This window comes from Pecten maximus, chromosome 17 (assembly GCF_902652985.1).
Source record: "Pecten maximus chromosome 17, xPecMax1.1, whole genome shotgun sequence".
Classification (NCBI taxonomy): Eukaryota; Metazoa; Mollusca; class Bivalvia; order Pectinida; family Pectinidae; genus Pecten; species Pecten maximus.
The window spans coordinates 9,732,314-9,755,321 of NC_047031.1; the positions used below are offsets into that span (position 1 = coordinate 9,732,314).

Genomic DNA, 23,008 nt, shown 5'->3' on the forward strand with positions numbered 1-23,008 from the left:
TTAACCCTTACCCCAAGTATGATGTCCCGATTCCTGGTGGGGAACGCAAGGCTTATTAGTCCCCTGCCGTTTGAAAAACGGGGGGACTATAGGTTTACCCTCCGTCCGTCCGTCCGTCCGTCCTTCTGTCTGTCTGTCTGTTACGCAACAGTTGTCCGGACAACTCCTTCCATGTAGTTGTGCATCCCACATTTTTTTTTCTTTCGAAAAAACATTTTTCAAAATGGCCGCCGGCTTCTCATTGGTTGAGGCTTGTCCGGACAACTCCTTCTATACAGTACTACTCCGATTTTAACGAAACTTGGTATACATGATCAGTATAACATGTAGTTGTGCATCCCACATTTTTTTTTATAGGAGTACAAATTCCGAAATGCGAGTAAAATTGGCTATATCTCGTCACCTGGCCCTTCTAAAGTACTACTCCGTACACTCCTAGGTCAGGAAGGGGACTTTGTATTGCTGTTACAATACTATCCATCCTTGTAACACGTACATCGACTATCTGTTAAAGAAATGACGTCATTTTACAATACGAGAAATAACAACGAGAAGATGCTACTTTAGTAACTACTCGAGATCTCCTTGTACAAAGACATGTTCTATATCTGATAACGGCAAGCCGAATTACGGGTATACGGCCATCGGTCAGAAATCGTCCGTCAGTAGTCCAGAACTACGTAATCGCAGCTATATATAAGTAAGTTCTCTAACGATAAAGTTCCAACACACGAAAGTGGAATTATGAGAAGATAGGTTGTTTTAATGTGTTGGCCCGACGTTGGTCCAACGTCAAAACAAAACAAGAAATATCTTTAAAAAAAGATAAACGGCATAGTTTAAATGCTGGTGTTTATAATAAAAAACTGGTGGTGAAATAACTGAACGAACTAATGTGTTTCAGCACAGATAACAAAATGATATCAGTTTGAATCATTTTGGTGATAATACCATGCGCGTAGCCAGGTTATTTTGTATGTGTATGCAGAGAAATGAAATGAAGGGTGAATGAGTTAAGTTAAGTGTTTGGACAATTTAAGTCCGTCATTTAACGATGTCCGAATAGTTACGTTGTCCTGTTTTCTTGAAACGACGAGCCTTGTACAGCATTTAGAATGATAATTTGTGTTGACTTTACCTTATTTTGCACGCTTGGAACACGTTTACATAATGTCCGTTACAAGTAACGATGTGGATTATCTTGAAGTAGGTAGGTATCCATTAAGACTGCTACGAAAAATTAGAATTGTGAAATATTGGATGAAACTGAGAAACTCCCGAAATTATATTTCACAGTCTTGCTATGACGACATGTTAGAAAATAATGAGAGATGGATGTTGAATATCAAGGAAGAATAATATAGAAAAGGTTTCGGATATAAATGGGAATCATAAAAGGTTGACATTAATTATCTTCAAATGACAAAGGAAATAAGTTTTGATTTATATGAAAGAGTGTGTAGAAAAAAATATATTGTCTTCAAAAGGAATTTTATATCAACATGTTTACAAGAGACCAACCAACCAATTGTTTTCCCATATACTTTAGTGTTAACGTTTTGGAGTATTTCATTCAAATTCTTGAATTCAATATGACAATTATGGTTTATAACAAAAGTTTAGGGTCTGATATAACACCTAATCAAAAACAAAAGTTGGGTCCTTCAGCTCAAATTTTCTCCAGGGTAGCCATTTTTAAAATAGGTGAATTTCGCAGTAAAAATTCTCCAAAATCTTAAATGCTTATTATTACCTGAACTTTTGGGAAAAAAATCAATCGGACTTACGAAATTTATATCAACATTTCTTATTGATAGTTACCTATCAGGCTACATATCTATTTTCTCACTTCATAACATACTGACCAATCAGTGGCTGCCAGACATTTTATCCTTGGCTCAACGTTCTGTTTCAAAAAAAAAATTTTTTCCATTGGTTGGTTGTTCCCTACAGAATTATCTGAAAAAATCCATATCAGTTGAATACTTGAGAGAAATAACTAAAATTCGACTATCGTCACCCACTCTAATTATTGAAAAGGGTAGATATAACATTGAGCGACACCAAAGAGTTTGTCATATAGGCGACATGAATGATATTGAAGACGAGTTCCTTTTTGTATTAGTGTGGCCTTGTTTTGCAAATTTAAGAAATACATTCTCCAAAAGTTATTTTGTATCAAATCCAAGTGTGTACAAATGAGAGGAATTGCTTTATACAAATAGCCCTAAAGAATTGACAAGTTTTGGTAAATGTATAAAGCTTGCTATAACCTTTGACCTTCCAGTCACGCTGATACTGATTACATACCATATAGATAATCACTTAATTAACCTGACAGTTATAGGTTTTATACATAACATTTTAAACGAATGCGGTTTAATGTACATATATATATGGAATTCACAGTTTCAAGGCAATTTGAATCCTAAATGGGTAAAAGTTAAAGTTAAGCAAACGGAGGTTGGAGATGTCGTCCATTTTCTGCACCAGGATCTTGCTGGACTGGATATGCAGTATTTATATAGAAAATCCATCCGTTATTTGTAGGCATGATTATGCCTTGTTTAATACGGTGATAATTATGTCATACTATTTCTGTATACTATGAATATATTGTCTGAAATATCAAATTATTTAGAAAGTTTTGGTGTCAATTATATTGTATATAGTACCTCTTGTTACACAAGTTGAAAATAATAATTAAAATAATAAAAGGAAGGACATCTCCAATGAATGAAAACACCCACTTAATAGTTAAGTAGGAACTTAATCTGCCTTAAATCAATGGAGGATATGCAAAAGTAGATTGTAGATGATACAGTGTAGTAATACTGCATCACGGTGTTAGTACACTGTATTACCTTACATTTGCATCATGTCAAGCATAGGAAAGGCCAATTGGGGCTTAGGGGACCTTTGGTTACACAGCGGTACATATTCGCACCTGTGCTTGAAAATAAAAGTGCAGTTGTTCTTGCAAAAACCTACACATTTATACCAAAGGAAATCGATTTTTCCTTTATGTACATATATTTTCGATATATTTTTATATCGCTGCAGCCGTTTCATGTTCAACAAATTTGTTTAAATACGTTTCAGAGTATTTTAAACATTCTCATATTAATTTTGTTTCAAGAAATAAAAGTGAAGTACTGGGATGAATTGAATTTTACCTCATTCCCTGACAAAAATATAGGAGGTAACTCTTGTTTTGTCCCCTCAGGTAGACTAAGTACAGTTCACCCCTCCCCAGTACTAATCCCTACCCAAGTCAGTACCTCTATATACTAATCCCGACAATTATCTCCGCTGGACACTCCAACCGCCCCGGTAAACGGTGACGAACTACAGTCAGCACTCAATGTATGTAGTATTGATTATTTCTATTCTTTTACATTTTATTTGAATTTTCACATTAACTGCAACTAGTCAAAAAAGAAAAACAGGGCATCATCTTAAAATCGCCGAAACCATATTCAAAACAATACCTTGATGTACATCGTACAAACCCTTCACCGACACAATATCTCTTCTTTTGCAGAACTATTTCGTTGACATTTCCCATTTATATAGATATCAGTCAGATTTCAAATCGGGGGATATTACTGTTAATCTGTTACAGAATGTGGGAAACCGCTACTGTCTATTTTTCTGTGACATTTACAAGACATTCAACAGAGTGTCAACTGTGGCATCGGGGATTGGAAGTGAAAATGTCTGAAAATATTTGTGTCCCATTGTCTTTGCTACCTCCCGTAACTCCGACTTTTTCGGGTCAAGTAAATTGATTCTCCCTAGTATAAAGTCTCTTAAAATTTTCTCTGTGAATGCCCCTTTTAAGATACAATGTAGTTACATCATTTTCTCTATGTATGTCCCCGTTATAAGATAGTTACATCATTTTCTCTATGTATGTCCCCGTTATAAGATAGTTACATCATTTTCTCTATGTATGTCCCCGTTGTAATATAGTTACATCATTTTCTCTATGTATGTCCCTTATAAGATAGTTACATCATTTTCCCCGTCTATGTCCCTTATAAGATAGTTACATCATTTTCTCTATGTATGTCCCTTATAAGATAGTTACATCATTTTCTCTATGTATGTCCCTTATAAGATAGTTACATCATTTTCTCTATGTATGTCCCTTATAAGATAGCTACATCATTTTATCTGTGTATGTCCCTTATAAGATAGTTACATCATTTTCCCCGTCTATGTCCCTTATAAGATAGCTATATCATTTTATCTGTGTATGTCCCTTATAAGATAGTTACATCATTTTCCCCGTCTATGTCCCTTATAAGATAGTAACATCATTTTCTCTATGTATGTCCCTTATAAGATAGTTACATCATTTTATCTGTGCATGTCCCTTATAAGATAGTTACATCATTTTATCTATGTATGTCCCTGTTATAAGATAGTTACATCATTTTCCCCGTCTATGTCCCTTATAAGATAGTTACATCATTTTCTCTATGTATGTCCGTTATAAGATAGTTACATCATTTTATCTATATATGTCCCTTATAAGATAGTTACATCATTTTCTCTATGTATGTCCCCGTTATAAGATAGTTGCATCATTTTATCTATGTATGTCCCTTATAAGATAGTTACATCATTTTATCTATGTATGTCCCTTATAAGATAGTTACATCATTTTATCTATGTATGTCCCTTATAAGATAGTTACATCATTTTATCTATGTATGTCCCTTATAAGATAGTTACATCATTTTCTCTGTGTATGTCCCTTATAAGATAGTTACATCATTTTATCTATGTATGTCCCTTATAAGATCGTAACATCATTTTATCTATGTATGTCCCTTATAAGATAGTTACATCATTTTCCCCGTCTATGTCCCTTATAAGATAGTTACATCATTTTATCTATGTATGTCCCTTATAAGATAGTTACATCATTTTATCTATGTATGTCCCTTATAAGATAGTTACATCTTTTTCTCTATGTACATGTTCGTCCTTTATTAGAAAGTTCCGTCAATTTCTCCGTGTATGTCCCTTATATTTCCCTGCATTACAGCCATGATCGAGGACCATATATATCAGTTACCTAAACAATCGGTTTGACTAAATGTGCTATGCCTAGATAGAATATTATAATCTATCATATACAAATCGATTGATTGACGATAAGAATTGTGTTAAGTTGGGAAAGTTTGTGTTCATTTCTTATGGCGCGGGAAGGATGGCATAATTAAATATTTTTAGGCAAAAATAAAATTATTTCTTGCCTATAGGCAAAACTCGAATATTGCTTAGGCAAAAATATTTCAGTCAAGGCAATATTCGATTTTTGCCTAGGCAAAAATATTTAATTATGACATCCTTCCCGCGCCATAATTTCTCTTGTGAATATTTATTTGCAATCTTTTAGTGAATTGTACCTCAGGTCGGGATCTGAGAAGTTGCTACAGAGTCCGGTGATTATTTAAGAAGGAAAGGGGTGGGGGTGTATTTAGCGAATTTTAATCTAGCCCTTTCAAAAGTTTCCTGTCGTGTAAACCTCTAATATTATTGGAGTACAAATAGACCAGTGTCAAAAGCTTTTGCATAGGCACTTGTATCTGGTAATTATCACCCAGAATTATGATACAATATCCTCGCTATGTCGATCTCTGAGTATAGTTCATATCGTTAAATGAGCAATTTAAATATGTAAATGAGATATTATCTCCAATTTTCACTATTCGCTCATTCACTACATGTACGTTTAACAATAGATGATATATAGGCGCTTATTTTACTTTTCTCAATTGAGAAAGTACATGTATCAGATTATTTTTTCTACAAGTTTCATGCAATTTGTGCCGAAATACACACACACACACACATAAAAAATATATGAAATTTTTTTTTTCTCCTTGTGTATAATTGTAATAATTTACATTATTTAAGGGTTAACTGTAATATTTTTTTTACGTTATTGAGCAATAACACAAAAAACTGGGGTTGTACTCTGAATAAACCGCGAAGCGGTTTATGAAAAGAGTACACCCCAGTGTTTTGTGTTATTGCTCAATAACGTAAAAAAATATTACAGTTAACCCTTATAATTTAATTCACAACGATAAGAAACATTTTCATCAAGTTTAACATGTTTATTTTGCTCCAGATATTTAAAAACGCATCGATAAATACAAAATCCCGTGAACAACGATTACTCCGCTGACGTCACAGTTTATTTTGTTTATGTTATGAGATGATAACATAATTTTTTGAGCCAATGAAAATGCTTGTTACACGCAAAATTAAATTATAACTTATTCAGCTTGCATTTAATCTTAACTTTGTTCCGTTTTTAACTGCATGTCTGCTTTTCGCATTTACCGCTACATTGACCAACCACATACTTCATCTTGACCACTTACGCCACCTGTCGCGTCATTTCCGGGGACAAAAGAATATTATACGGCTATGCCGAAAAATCGGACAAGCGTTGGAATACTTGAAATCAGACTATTGTCAAAACCATACCAACTTTTGTGAACAAAATACAAAGACAATAATAAAGCTTCAACTTTCGTACGCGTTGTGCCAACTGGTATTTGGTGTTTCGATCGGAGATGCATGAGGGAAAGTGAAGCTGTGAAAACCGAACGAAAATAAACACATATCATCTCGATATCGATAAGAGCATTTCCAACACCCAAAGAAACCATCGGCGCATTTTATCATCGCTATTTCGCGATGGAACCCTGCCCCTCGCCTACGGTTGAAACGGGAAGGTATGCTAAACCAACACGCAAGTTACAAGATAGGCCTAGAGTTTGAATTGTAAATATGTATAAACTTGATTTCCGCAGTGGAGGATGTTTGTAAACATAAAATACGGGAATCGGGATTGCCACCTCACGAATGGAACAAACGACCCATTTAAGAAGATTGCAATGAATATGCTTTACAAAAAAACTATGGTGCTTAGAATTTTTGTTCAACGGATTAAAGCTACTTGCTTAACCAATTGATAATTTCGTACATGTACTTACCGTTTGCTCTGCGTGTTATGTTTTATATTTTGGATTTAGATTTCTTACCTCTGTTCCAATCCTGTGCCTTGCGAGTTTTCCTAGGCTTGTTGTAGGATTTTATTTGTCTGGATTATTCATTTACACTCTTGTTAGCCCAAGGAGTAGTATATATCTTGAGAGTGATAATTTATGTGGCACATTTTTGTTCACAAAGGTATTGATGATACCTTTGACAAATAACCAAGCTTGGTCTACAGACATGTTTTTGGTGACAAAAAGAGTAAATTATTCCATTTACCCCATCTCTCATCTGACTGATGTTAGCCTTATCTTCCATGTCTATTGCTAATTCATATTATATATTAGTTAATCTTGATAAATTGTGTCTTTATATATTTTCATTATTAAAAAAGATATAGGGATGATGTCTATAAACACGCGTTATGATAACGCGTCACAAAGTGACGTCATTATGTACGTGTTACGAACATCGCGCGTTACGTCAGTGCGCCCGAGAGATTTTGATGGAAGAGTTGATCTTTTCTTATGTCAATTACAACAATGTCATGATCTATAACACCAAATTGTTGTCCTGAGATGGAAGGCAACTAGCTGGTTAAAGTTTTGGTCGTGAAAAAGAGAGATAAAGTGTTCAATATGGAATTTTGGGTAATTGTTTCTAGACATATTTTGCAGTCGATTGAAGTGAGGTGGGGTGCCGTTTCGCACGTGGCACGTGCCTACCTCGTAGCTTCAACAGTACACCTACCACTGCCATATAAAAAATAATAATAAAAATAACATTAACATTTTTATGAAAGTGCCTGTGATCCACATACACAATACCTTCGCACTAGTAGCTAGACCATTTCCAGTCCTTGTTTCTCGGCGCGTTTATTTGATTGACTCAACTTGGGAATCGTCCATTTCTATATTAGCCGCTAACTGATCCATAATTTACTATTTAATCAAATTTCACCAGATTTGGATTTAATACACCCAAGGGCCAAGAAGGAGTGGAGTTTTAAAGCAAAATTTCCCTTTTTACCCACCGCCACCACAGGTGCCTGACCCGTTTTATAAAATAATAACATATATATAAGAGTACAGAGCAACCCGCTTATTTACATAGCCCTTTTTCCATGACAAAATATGCAAATAACCGGAGTATTCGTATAGGCGGAGTTGGGTTTTGGCCCCTCTTATACACATGTAGATCGTCAGGTAGGTACTCAAAATGGGCGCTATATGATTGTGTAATGTTTACGTTATTTGCTTTAAAAATATATTAAAAAAAAAGCCATTATTACATATAAATGACTCTTATATGTTATTATTTTATAAAACGAGTCAGGCACCTGTGGTCATATAACATATAATTGCCCTCCCAGATGATGCTGACGTATCCGATGGGATATCTAGGCAGTGGTACTAGTGTCCAGTGTGACAATCTCGTACAACACAAAACAAGCCACTGACAATAACAATTTATTCACAGGTAAAATAGTTTACATTACAAGACATATAGCCAGTCCGGTCTCATGCTGCCTGTCAATGGCGGACACTTTTAACTTTTGCCCCAGAAAACCTACAACACAATAATATATTTTGTTTTAGTTTTATACTGAAGCAAAATGTTTGCATTATTCAGTCTTTGTCCAATTCACATAATGATATGATTCAGAAATAAAATGGGACATTAATTAACAGTGCTTTCTTGGAAATTGTCCTCCGAGGAAGAGCTCAGAACATTAGGGTTACACGAAACAAGCTCAGAAAATCTGGGTTACACGAAACAAGTTCAGAACATCTGGGTTACACAGAACAAGCTCAGAACATCCGAGTTACACGAAACAAGCTCAGAATATCAGGATTACACATAACAAGCTCACAACATCAGGATTACACAAAACAAGCACAGAACATCAGAATTACACGAAACAAGCTCAGAACATCCGAGTTACACAAAACAAGCTCAGAACATCCGAGTTACACGAAACAAGCTCACAACATCTAGGTTACACGAAACAAGCTCACAACATCTGGGTTACACGAAACAAGCTCAGAACATCCGAGTTACACAGAACAAGCTCAGAACATCTGGGTTACACAGAACAAGCTCAGAACATCCGAGTTACACAGAACAAGCTCAGAACATCCGAGTTACACGAAACAAGCTCAAAACATCAGGGTTACACGAAACAAGCTCAGAACATCAGGGTTACACAAAACAAGCTCAGAACATCCGAGTTACACGAAACAAGCTCAGAACATCCGAGTTACACGAAACAAGCTCAGAACATCTGGGTTACACGAAACAAGCTCAGAACATCCGAGTTACACGAAACAAGCTCAGAACATCCGAGTTACACGAAACAAGCTCAGAATATCTGGGTTACACAGAACAAGCTCAGAACATCCGAGTTACACAAAACAAGCTCAGAACATCTGGGTTACACGAAACAAGTTCAGAACATCTGGGTTACACGAAACAAGCTCAGAACATCCGAGTTACACGAAACGAGCTCAGAACATCCGAGTTACACAGAACAAGCTCAGAATATCTGGGTTACACAGAACAAGCTCAGAACATCCGAGTTACACAGAACAAGCTCAGAACATCCGAGTTACACAGAACAAGCTCAGAACATCCGAGTTACACAGAACAAGCTCAGAACATCCGAGTTACACGAAACAAGCTCAGAACATCTGGGTTACACAGAACAAGCTCAGAACATCCGAGTTACACGAAACAAGCTCAGAATATCTGGGTTACACAGAACAAGCTCAGAACATACGAGTTACACAGAACAAGCTCAGAACATCCGAGTTACACAGAACAAGCTCAGAACATCCGAGTTACACAGAACAAGCTCAGAACATCCGAGTTACACGAAACAAGCTCAGAACATCAGGGTTACACAGAACAAGCTCAGAACATCTGGGTTACACGAAACAAGTTCAGAACATCCGAGTTACACGAAACAAGCTCAGAATATCCGAGTTACACGAAACAAGCTCAGAACATCTGGGTTACACAGAACAAGCTCAGAACATCCGAGTTACACAAAACAAGCTCAGAACATCTGGGTTACACGAAACAAGTTCAGAACATCCGAGTTACACGAAACGAGCTCAGAATATCTGGGTTACACAGAACAAGCTCAGAATATCTGGGTTACACAGAACAAGCTCACAACATCCGAGTTACACGAAACAAGCTCACAACATCTAGGTTACACGAAACAAGCTCAGAACATCTGGGTTACACGAAACAAGCTCAGAACATCACGGTGACATGAAACAAGCTCAGATTTGTTTGCATAGATATCATAAGACCCCAGATTCATCCATTTTCAACTTTCAATTAAATATTTTAAAGAAAGTTCCTTAACTTAGATCTTTAACTTTAAAATCCAATTATTTTTTCTTCATTTCTTTTTAAGGAACGTTGATGACACCAGGCCCTGAAGCAATCTTTGTGTCCTATTGTACTAGTACATGAATTTAATTGAAATTAATTCTACTTCAAAATTATGTAGTTCTAGCAAATTGTAGATAAAAAAATGTATCCCTGTAGCTTGTAAATGACATTGTAAATTACATGTAAGCTGCATATAAATCACACATCTCAAATTAGATCAGTAAGTTCTCAAAATCCCAAGACATAACACTAAAGGTAATAGCCTGAATGAACAGTGAGTCATTTCATATTTTTTGCAAAAAGTCTCCAAAACTTTGATATGAAAACAACTGAATGTCTTTTGAGATTACATGTTACAGTCCATTAAGTGTATAAATATTGTAATTATGTCTATTGAAGACAGCGGGTCACATATCATCAATACTTTCATGGACAGATTATCTTTTATGTCAGGATCAATTCTGTTAAATCATATACTTACTAAATGAAACAATATTTGTTCAACAATTTTTAACATAGATCCATTCAGATTCTCAATGACCGGAACAGTCAAGACACTAGCATCTTTCCTCTATCCTCTAGTCAGTCCAATCCTCTACAGTCTATCCTCACACTAGTACCTCACCTCTATCCTCTAGTCAGTCCAATCCTCTACAGTCTATCCTCACACTAGTACCTCACCTCTATCCTCTAGTCAGTCCGATCCTCTACAGTCTATCCCCACACTAGTACCTTACCTCTATCCTCTAGTCGGTCCTACCCTCACACTAGTTCCTCACCTCTATCCTCTAGTCGGTCCGATCCTCTACAGTCTATCCTCACACTAGTACCTTACCTCTATCCTCTAGTCGGTCCCATCCTCTAGTCTATCCTCACACTAGTACCTCACCTCTATCCTCTAGTCAGTCCGATCCTCTACAGTCTATCCTCACACTAGTACCTCACCTCTATCCTCTAGTCGGTCTGATCCTCTACAGTCTATCCTCACACTAGTACCTCACCTCTATCCTCTAGTCAGTCCGATCCTCTACAGTCTATCCTCACACTAGTACCTCACCTCTATCCTCTAGTCAGTCCGATCCTCTACAGTCTATCCTCACACTAGTACCTCACCTCTATCCTCTAGTCAGTCCGATCCTCTACAGTCTATCCTCACACTAGTACCTCACCTCTATCCTCTAGTCGGTCCGATCCTCTACAGTCTATCCTCACACTAGTACCTTACCTCTATCCTCTAGTCAGTCCGATCCTCTACAGTCTATCCTCACACTAGTACCTCACCTCTATCCTCTAGTCGGTCCGATCCTCTACAGTCTATCCTCACACTAGTACCTACCTCTATCCTCTAGTCGGTCCGATCCTCTACAGTCTATCCTCACACTAGTACCTCACCTCTATCCTCTAGTCAGTCCGATCCTCTACAGTCTATCCTCACACTAGTACCTCACCTCTATCCTCTAGTCGGTCCGATCCTCTACAGTCTATCCTCACACTAGTACCTTACCTCTATCCTCTAGTCGGTCCTATCCTCTACAGTCTATCCTCACACTAGTACCTCACCTCTATCCTCTAGTCGGTCCGATCCTCTACAGTCTATCCTCACACTAGTACCTTACCTCTATCCTCTAGTCGGTCCTACAGTCTATCCTCACACTAGTACCTCACCTCTATCCTCTAGTCGGTCCGATCCTCTACAGTCTATCCTCACACTAGTACCTTACCTCTATCCTCTAGTCAGTCCGATCCTCTACAGTCTATCCTCACACTAGTACCTCACCTCTATCCTCTAGTCAGTCCGATCCTCTACAGTCTATCCTCACACTAGTACCTCACCTCTATCCTCTAGTCGGTCCGATCCTCTACAGTCTATCCTCACACTAGTACCTCACCTCTATCCTCTAGTCGGTCCGATCCTCTACAGTCTATCCTCACACTAGTACCTCACCTCTATCCTCTAGTCAGTCCGATCCTCTACAGTCTATCCTCACACTAGTACCTCACCTCTATCCTCTAGTCGGTCCGATCCTCTACAGTCTATCCTCACACTAGTACCTCACCTCTATCCTCTAGTCGGTCCGATCCTCTACAGTCTATCCTCACACTAGTACCTCACCTCTATCCTCTAGTCGGTCCGATCCTCTACAGTCTATCCTCACACTAGTACCTCACCTCTATCCTCTAGTCGGTCCGATCCTCTACAGTCTATCCTCACACTAGTACCTCACCTCTATCCTCTAGTCGGTCCGATCCTCTACAGTCTATCCTCACACTAGTACCTTACCTCTATCCTCTAGTCTGTCCCATCCTCTACAGTCTATCCTCACACTAGTACCTCACCTCTATCCTCTAGTCGGTCCGATCCTCTACAGTCTATCCTCACACTAGTACCTTACCTCTATCCTCTAGTCGGTCCGATCCTCTACAGTCTATCCTCACACTAGTACCTTACCTCTATCCTCTAGTCACTCCGATCCTCTACAGTCTATCCTCACACTAGTACCTTACCTCTATCCTCTAGTCGGTCCGATCCTCTACAGTCTATCCTCACACTAGTACCTCACCTCTATCCTCTAGTCTGTCCCATCCTCTACAGTCTATCCTCACACTAGTACCTCACCTCTATCCTCTAGTCAGTCCCATCCTCTAGTCTATCCTCACACTAGTACCTCACCTCTATCCTCTAGTCAGTCCCATCCTCTAGTCTATCCTCACACTAGTACCTTACCTCTATCCTCTAGTCGGTCCCATCCTCTAGTCTATCCTCACACTAGTACCTCACCTCTATCCTCTAGTCAGTCCGATCCTCAACAGTCTATCCTCACACTAGTACCTTACCTCTATCCTCTAGTCGGTCCGATCCTCTACAGTCTATCCTCACACTAGTACCTCACCTCTATCCTCTAGTCGGTCCGATCCTCTACAGTCTATCCTCACACTAGTACCTCACCTCTATCCTCTAGTCTGTCCGATCCTCTACAGTCTATCCTCACGCTAGTACCTCACCTCTATCCTCTAGTCAGTCCGATCCTCTACAGTCTATCCTCACACTAGTACCTCACCTCTATCCTCTAGTCAGTCCGATCCTCTACAGTCTATCCTCACACTAGTACCTTACCTCTATCCTCTAGTCAGTCCGATCCTCTACAGTCTATCCTCACACTAGTACCTCACCTCTATCCTCTAGTCAGTCGATCCTCTACAGTCTATCCTCACACTAGTACCTCACCTCTATCCTCTAGTCAGTCCGATCCTCTACAGTCTATCCTCACACTAGTACCTCACCTCTATCCTCTAGTCAGTCCGATCCTCTACAGTCTATCCTCACACTAGTACCTCACCTCTATCCTCTAGTCAGTCCGATCCTCTACAGTCTATCCTCACACTAGTACCTCACCTCTATCCTCTAGTCAGTCCGATCCTCTACAGTCTATCCTCACACTAGTACCTCACCTCTATCCTCTAGTCAGTCCGATCCTCTACAGTCTATCCTCACACTAGTACCTCACCTCTATCCTCTAGTCAGTCCGATCCTCTACAGTCTATCCTCACACTAGTACCTCACCTCTATCCTCTAGTCAGTCCGATCCTCTACAGTCTATCCTCACACTAGTACCTCACCTCTATCCTCTAGTCAGTCCGATCCTCTACAGTCTATCCTCACACTAGTACCTCACCTCTATCCTCTAGTCAGTCCGATCCTCTACAGTCTATCCTCACACTAGTACCTCACCTCTATCCTCTAGTCAGTCCGATCCTCTACAGTCTATCCTCACACTAGTACCTCACCTCTATCCTCTAGTCTGTCCGATCCTCTACAGTCTATCCTCACACTAGTACCTCACCTCTATCCTCTAGTCAGTCCGATCCTCTACAGTCTATCCTCACACTAGTACCTCACCTCTATCCTCTAGTCTTCCGATCCTCTACAGTCTATCCTCACACTAGTACCTCACCTCTATCCTCTAGTCAGTCCGATCCTCTACAGTCTATCCTCACACTAGTACCTCACTTCTATCCTCTAGTCAGTCCGATCCTCTACAGTCTATCCTCACACTAGTACCTCACCTCTATCCTCTAGTCAGTCCGATCCTCTACAGTCTATCCTCACACTAGTACCTTACCTCTATCCTCTACAGTCTATCCTCACACTAGTACCTCACTTCTATCCTCTAGTCAGTCCGATCCTCTACAGTCTATCCTCACACTAGTACCTCACCTCTATCCTCTAGTCAGTCCGATCCTCTACAGTCTATCCTCACACTAGTACCTCACCTCTATCCTCTAGTCAGAGGGGTCTTCTACAGAGGAGCCTATTCTGATACACTGGTCCCTGAATGCCATGAGGGGCCACATTAAAGCAGTTCCCATATACATCACGTAAGCGACTGTGAAATAAAGTTTATTCATGGTCTTCTCCTTACCAAATAGGAAAGGCATTGACTGAAAAAAAAAAAGAATTATTTGAAATAAATAAACATGAAAATTGATCATTGGCTTGATAACTAAGAAATCAAAGTCGTGACACAGAACAGAGATAAAATATGTAGAAGATCTCAGAGTTTGCCTGTCCACATCTAGTATCACAGTGGCATATCTGACAATGGTGTCAGAAGTTGAAAAAAAGTGAGATGGCAAGAAATTTTCATATTTTTTTCAAATTTGACTCTTACCCACGTGTGTGTCTAGGGATCAATCTAGGGATTTTTTACTACCGTTTATGGGTAGTTTCCCCTCAGGATTTTGTTCCATTTTCCCCCTGAGACTTCTGTTAAATTCACTGAAATATTGTATTTTCCCTCATTTTTATGGCAATAATATTCCCAAATACTCCAGATTTGCCTTCCTAATTAATCATTTGCTGTTTTTACTTGGAAAATGTGTTTTTAATGCCGAAAAACTGAAACTTTGTGATGTTTAAATTTCCCATTTTCAGAACTGATTTTCCCCTATGATCCAAAAAGGGTAGTTTCCCCTAAATTCTAAATTAATCCCTGGACTACTGTCATGTTTATCGCAATGCCTTTATTTCTTTATTCATTGTATGTATACATGTGTGATGGACAAAAAATCTTGCTTTGTTTATTTTGGAAGTGATGTGTTTTGGGGTTTTTTATGCATGCATGTGAAAGAATGTGCAACGTCATACAATTTTATTTTTTTTTTTGCATTTTGTTTTGTTTTTAAGTAACTTTGTTACATTTTATAAGGCCTTTTTTGTTTGTTGTTTTTTTTTTGTTTTTTTTTGTATATTTCTTAATTTACCTATATTTGCTTTTAAACTAATTAATTTTTCTCCTTCCATATTTTATAGGTTATTAACTTTCCAATTACATTTCATGCAGACAACTGACAAGTCCAAGGATAGATATATATCGGAATATTTCTTAAGTTCTGAACATCTGTAGACATGATTCATTGAAATAAACGATTGTATTGATCACCATACAAAATAATAATTGGAATTCACGTTAAATCTTTATTTCTACCTGACTATAAATAATTAGGTTGATATTAGTAGTAACTACAACAATACTTGTATAAAAGTCAGGTTGATATTAGTAGTAACTACAACAATACATGTATAAAAGTCAGGTTGATATTAGTAGTAACTACAACAATACATGTATAAAAGTCAGGCTGATATTAGTAGTAACTACAACAATACATGTATAAAAGTCAGGTTGATATTAGTAGTAACTACAACAATACATGTATAAAAGTCAGGCTGATATTAGTAGTAACTACAACAATACATGTATAAAAGTCAGGTTGATATTAGTAGTAACTACAACAATACATGTATAAAAGTCAGGCTGATATTAGTAGTAACTACAACAATACATGTATAAAAGTCAGGTTGATATTAGTAGTAACTACAACAATACATGTATAAAAGTCAGGTTGATATTAGTAGTAACTACAACAATACATGTATAAAAGTCAGGCTGATATTAGTAGTAACTACAACAATACATGTATAAAAGTCAGGTTGATATTAGTAGTAACTACAACAATACATGTATAAAAGTCAGGTATTGCGTTCATTAAGTTTTTAACGATACCGTTACAAACTTATTTTTGCTCAGCTCGAAAATTTACAGATATTTTACCAAAGTAAACTGCAAATTTTGGGAATTTGGCTTTAAAATGAAATAATTTCAATTGGCCCCAAAAAGCTCTCAGAAAAAGTCCTGCTATATAAAGATCTTTGGACAGTCAACAGTATCATTATAGGGGCATCTAAACAGCAAATCCAGTCAAAACATTGATATTTTACAGGCCTATAAATCCCTATTATGGTGCAATGTCACAGAAGTAACATGATGAACTTTTAGTATGTATCATGGCAAACCGTGGGACTTGCTGTTGACATGTAATTTGTTAAGCTGTTTGTAAATACCAACAAAACGTAAGAAAAATGCATGTTTCAGGGGGACATAATTAACTCATTTGCATCCCATATATTACGCAAACTTGCCATGTCGTTTTGCTCACAAGTATCTAAAGCACAATATAGGAGCATTGGTTTGACCAGCTTTTACGTTATCGTATGTATAAACGCTGTTTTTATTTTGACCTTGAATTGCAAATGGCGGCCGTGAATGATATCACACAAATACGGCATATAAGAAGGGATTTAAAACATCAAAAATGCTCTTATTAGACAATATAAAGTATTCTTGAAGTGGCAGGAAGACTGCTTTTATGAAAAAATGTTCAACCGCTGAGTTTGGGGTAAAATATGCCTATTTCTGAAAAAGGCTGCAAACTCACCAGTTTAACAAATTGACATTAAAATGTTCATGTTACTTTGATGAGATGTCTTAAAAGTACGATATAGGAGTTTTGTTATTGACTGAAATGCCTCCTGTAAGCCATATTTGTGTAATATTATTCTCAGCCGCCATTTGCATTTCAAGGTCAAAACAAAATAAGTGTTTATACGTACATAAAGTTAAATCTGGTCAAACAAATGCTCCTATCCTGTGCTATAGACACTTGTGAACATAACAGCATGGCTATTTTTCAGGTTTGATCATTTGCGTGACTTAGAATTATTCCATGCCAAATCTGACCACAAAGTTACTCTAAAGAAGAAACTGGTAGCATCTATAGCATAATATTGGTGATTGTAAGAAGCTACATGTCCAAACAAACATTTTGGTATATTACATGACATTTTTTGTGCAAATCTTAAGGTATTTATTCGTGTTTGAAATTCAACGCTATTCTGCTATATAGATGACCCTTAAGCCAGATTCAACATTCAACAGTTATTTAATGCAGCTAGCAACAACTTTAATAAATTCATTAGTAATAACCCGCTATTATCTTTCTCTGATATTACTAATAGAACCCAAGTCCCAACCACTATACAGTATAGTCTGTAAAGTATAATACTGACTGATGTAAATCACGTAATCGGTGTAAGAGTTAATGATAAACCTAGATACAAATTTGCTTTGATAATATTTCATCAACATATTGGTATATTATGCATATATACAGCGCCTCAGATATATAACATAGTAACACAAATGATGAAGGAAGACAACTTTTTGACTTGTGCCCTGACCGGGCCTTGAACTCACGATCTACGGCACCCAATCGCCTAGCCAGAAATACCCACAGCTTATACCGCTGCGCCACATCATCGTTCTTAAAAAAGAACGTTTCAATGGCACAGTGATGGTCGACCCAATACCCTGACATGATCATTGTGGAAGTTGTCTATAAGATTATATGAATACCAGGATCGCAATGTATTTACATACATGAATACGAATTGTACATATATTATAAATATTTCTCTCGGTACAACTACAACAGGAAATTCAAATCTATATCTTCGGATCACCAACACAAAGTGTATATGATACATATATATATATATATGAAAACTTTAAAGGACGTTGTCCATTGTGCATTATTATATATATATATATATACGTTTTACATATGTTACTTTTTTATAGTAGTGCTGGGAATAAGTTCCAAAGTCTATATCATTTATTAGTTTCTTTAAAACAGACAAATCATCAATCACAAAAGATCAATTAAAAATATAATTATTATACATACATGGTACTCATGTACCTGATCAATGTATTTAGCCAAAGTACAGGAGTCTTATTGTAGTCTATCAATAATTGAGAATAAACAATTCACATAAGATTCAGTATACTATGGTATAATTTATATGGATTATTTATTTGATATATATTTTATTGATAAGAGTGTTGTCAAATACTAACATAAATTGAAAGAGCTAGTGACCGAAACAATTGTAAAATTCAACATAGTAGTGAAATATTTATTCTAGTGATAGAATTTTGTTTCAACACCAGATTTCCTTGTAGACTATTTATGTGGCAGGACATGTTGAGTATTATAATGTGTAATTTGATTAGCTAAGTTGTGATTTATAATAATTTTCTGGATTTTCCCAAAATAAAGTGGGGTGGTGACACTTAAATGAAAATATCTTTAGTAAATGCAGGTTATGAGGTAATTTCCAGCTCACTGTAGGTTCAGCTTGAATAGATCTACAGCACGATATGAAAACCAGATTTTTTGCAAAGTTTTAAAATATTTTAATTTTTTTATTTTCTTTGGTAGAATATAGCTCGGAAAATTGATTGTGATTGGAGGCCTGCATAGGACTTTCTGGTGTAAATATCCATGCATAAACCTAACAAGAGGCCCATGGGCCTTAACGGTCACCTGAGATTTGAAATATTTCAGTTTATTTAATTGACCCTTTTTGCCCCCCCCCCCCCCCCCCTCCCTATCAGCCCCTAGGGGTCAGTCAGGGCCAACATATGCATATTATCAAACTTTTCATCCCATGCTGAAAATGTTAACCAATTCAGAATAGAAATCAAACAAATCAATCAAAAATGTGATTTCCCTATATAAACTATAGTAAAATTTACCCCCTCCCCAGGGGCAAACTTGTGACCCCAGGGTCATGAAATTCATAAATTTGGTAAAGTACCATAAGACCCTTCCACCTATGAAGAGTATTTGATTCTACCTTATTTGGGTCTTTAGAAGAAGATTTTTGAAATTTCAGTCAATTTGACACTTTTTAGCCCCGCCCGTCAGCCCCTGGGTCAGTCAGGTCCATGTGCATGCCATCAAACTGTCATCCCATGCTGACAATGTTTACAAAATTAGAATGAATTCCAATAGAATTCAAACAAATTATAGTCAAAAATGTGATTTCCCTATATAAACTATAGTAAAGTTTACCCCTCCCCAGGGGCAAACTTGAGACCCCAGGGTAATGAAATTTTAAATTTCAGTAAAGCACCTTAAGACCCTTCCAACTATAAAGAGTATTTGATTCCACCTTATTTCAGTCTTGAGAAGAAGATTTTTGAAATTTCAGTCAATTTGGCCCTTTTTAGCCCCGCCCATCAGCCCCTCGGGGTCAGTCAGGGCCAACATGTGTATACCATCAAGCTGCCTTCACAACCTGATAATGTTAACCAAGTTAGAATGAATTCCAATAGAAATAAAATAAATTAAAGCCAAAAATGTGATTTCCCTATATAAACTATAGTAAAGTTTGCCCCCTCCCCAGGGGCAAACTTGAGATCCCTGGGTCATGAAATTTACAATTTTGGTAAAGCACCTTAAGACCCTTCCATCTATGAAGAGTGTTTGATTCCACCATATCTGAGAGTAGAGAAGAAGATTTTTGAAGTTTTAGTCAATTTTACCCTTTTTGGCCCCACCCCTCAGGCCCCTGGGGGGTGGGGACCATATAATTCACAATTTTGGTTGACCTTTAGCCATAGAAGCTTCCTGCCAAATTTCAAAGAATTTGGTTTAGGAGTTTTGGAGAAGAAGTCGAAAATGTAAATTGTTTACTGACGGACGACACACAACGACGGACAAAAGGGGATTAGAATAGGTCACTTGAGACTTTGTCTCAGGTGACCTAAAAATAGAAACATCACGAATCATGAACTGTTAATTGCCCCATGCAAATATTTGAATTAGAACACTGGATGCAACATATATATAATTGTGCAATTCACAATCACAATATTTAAGTGTGAATTTGTTTGAACAGGTTTTTTCTACATCAATTTCTTTGGTTTATGTAAACAAACAGTTTAAATATGTTTGTTTGGTTTTTCACACACTGATCATTGAAAATTTGCTAATACTCTCCTACAATGACAAGGTATCACTTATAAGGACACATAATGTAGAAGAAGTCAAATTTCATATCATACTTGCTCAACTTGAATTGATAATAAAGCATTTATACAGGTCACAAATGTTGAGACTAAGATGATCCATCATTCAAGCCACTCCTAATATATTTTGGTCTGAATATGAGTCAAATCTGAGGCATAGGGTATCTATATGCACATTAAATTTTAATTTTATTAGGATTTCCGAAATACATGTTCATTTTAATTTAATTTTAATCTTCTTTGCAAATTAAGTATGCATTATTGAAGTATCTGGTATTATATAGAGAAAAAATGGATTTAATTGCAAATTCTAAGGATTTTGATGTTATTTATCATTAAAGTGGGTACAACAGAGACAAAGGGAAACATGTACACAGGGTTCACCCTGGACCCAAAAATCATGGGCCATTTTGACAAGATTCCAGAAATTGTATGGTCCAAAACATAGAAAATTGAAGAAATTTGTGTGTTTTGATGGGCCATTTTGGAAAATATGGGGCAAATGGCCCCATGGCCCCCTCCAGAGTTATCCCTGCATACATGTTGTATGAGAAATATCCTTCAACAGTGCTTTTCAAGAAATTGTGATAACAAATTTACAACTGTCATAAATAAATTAATAGATTAATTATTCATAGTTCAAGTGTCAAAGATAATCTGATAAGGTATATTTCTGGTCATTTTTTTAAATATAAAACTAGGCCTAGATTAGCTCGAGTTTCCTCTGGCCCTGACACCATGTCCTGTGTAGTGCCCCTACACCGTCATCTACACCAGACATATGGTTGCGGGGCCAGAGGAAACTCGGGTTAGGTCTAGACCACAGGTGCCCGACTTGTTTTATAAAATATTAACATATAAGAGTATCTCATTTATATGTACTCTTATATGTTATTATTTTATTAAACGAGTCAGGCACGTGTGGACTTAGCTGCGATAACGTAACTCTGGACGACGGACGGACAATTTCTGACTGCTGGAGAGCAGGGTATGAATACTCGTTCTAATGTGGCCTAGACAAGATCCTGTGCCTTAAGTTAACTATATGACATGTTCGACTACAGCCAAGCTATACCAAACGGTCTAGGTCTACATCATCTTCGAACACGGGTGTCGGTATTCGTTTCTTATTAATAGGGTTACGCAGTGTTCTGTTTCGAAGGTCACACTTTCCATCGGCATCGCTCTTGAAGAAAAATATGGGTCTGGATGATTCGGGTAATTTCCATCGCAGTTAGAAAGATGTTTATCTTAACTTACATCGTTAGGTATTCCGGGTGGAGTATCACGCAGGACCCTCCCTGTCGTGAACGTCCGGCGAGGGACCACTGTTCTGTAGACATTCGACCATAACTTTGTCATTGCCGCCATGTTACTTTCTCAGCACATTCCTTATTTGGAAGTCACGTGTGACACGGGGTTATATCGCTGGCAAGTACATAAATAGAAATGGTTAGTTTAGTGTGGGTTTTTAATCGCTCTAGCCTACCAGCAAATTCGATCACTTGATACCGTGTATTTCAATCGCAACATATCGGGGAAATTTCCGGCAACACTCGGAAATCTAGCGGAAATTTCCCCGAGATGTTGCGATTGCGTTTTTGCTAAAGGGGTCTATATTTAACTCTTTTTGATAAATTTTCAATGGATTTTTATGCCTTTGTTTTTGCAATGGGGATCTTGAAATTTCAAAGCCTCGTATAACTTTTCATAACCTATTCTAAGAAATATCACATGCCACATTTAAAAAATAGAATAAAGAACAAAAGATATCCGTCTATGTCCGGAAAATAGAGCGTTAGGGAAACTGTAAAAATATCGGAGGAAAGAGCTTACAATATCCTACTAGTGTCTGGAATTTCCAGACAATATTCATCGAAAAACGAAGTAGATAATTTAATATAGAAGTATGGAAAATTTTGAACATGAATGAAATAATACTTTTGGCACGTCACTGTATTTGATTAAAGCGTCATAGTTTTCGGGAGAGGATTTTTTTTTCAATACGTTCGGTGGAGCATACTAGAATTATAATAATATAATAATTTTGAGTGTTATATACCGCTATATCACAGCAACACAGCCGTCTCAAAGCGATTCACAAATTATTATCCGTGGTTATTGGGCCTTTAGCAAGTCTTAGCGAGTCTTTCTCGACCCCCTGCGGAGCATACGGTACCACCGGGGCTGCCATTTCGGCGCTAACAGCTTACACACGACATTTCTTGCACCGCTTTACCATGTTTTTATTTAAAGCTGAGTTGATTGAAACACAACGGAATAAAGTCTATCTCGTCCATGGATACAACATATCGTCGGCGCTGGGACTCGAACTAGCGAGCCTTCGGTCACGACACCCGTAT

General features: G+C 37.3%; 1 long non-coding RNA gene across 1 annotated transcript; it reads right to left on the reverse strand.

Annotated features, from left to right (window-relative positions):
- Window positions 1–8,482: 8,482 nt before the first annotated feature.
- Window positions 8,483–22,060, reverse strand: LOC117314891. Its single transcript, XR_004529626.1, has 3 exons — window positions 21,906–22,060; window positions 14,704–14,871; window positions 8,483–8,595 (listed from the first exon to the last, which is right to left on the reverse strand). It is a non-coding gene; the product is annotated as an uncharacterized LOC117314891 (long non-coding RNA).
- Window positions 22,061–23,008: the final 948 nt, after the last annotated feature.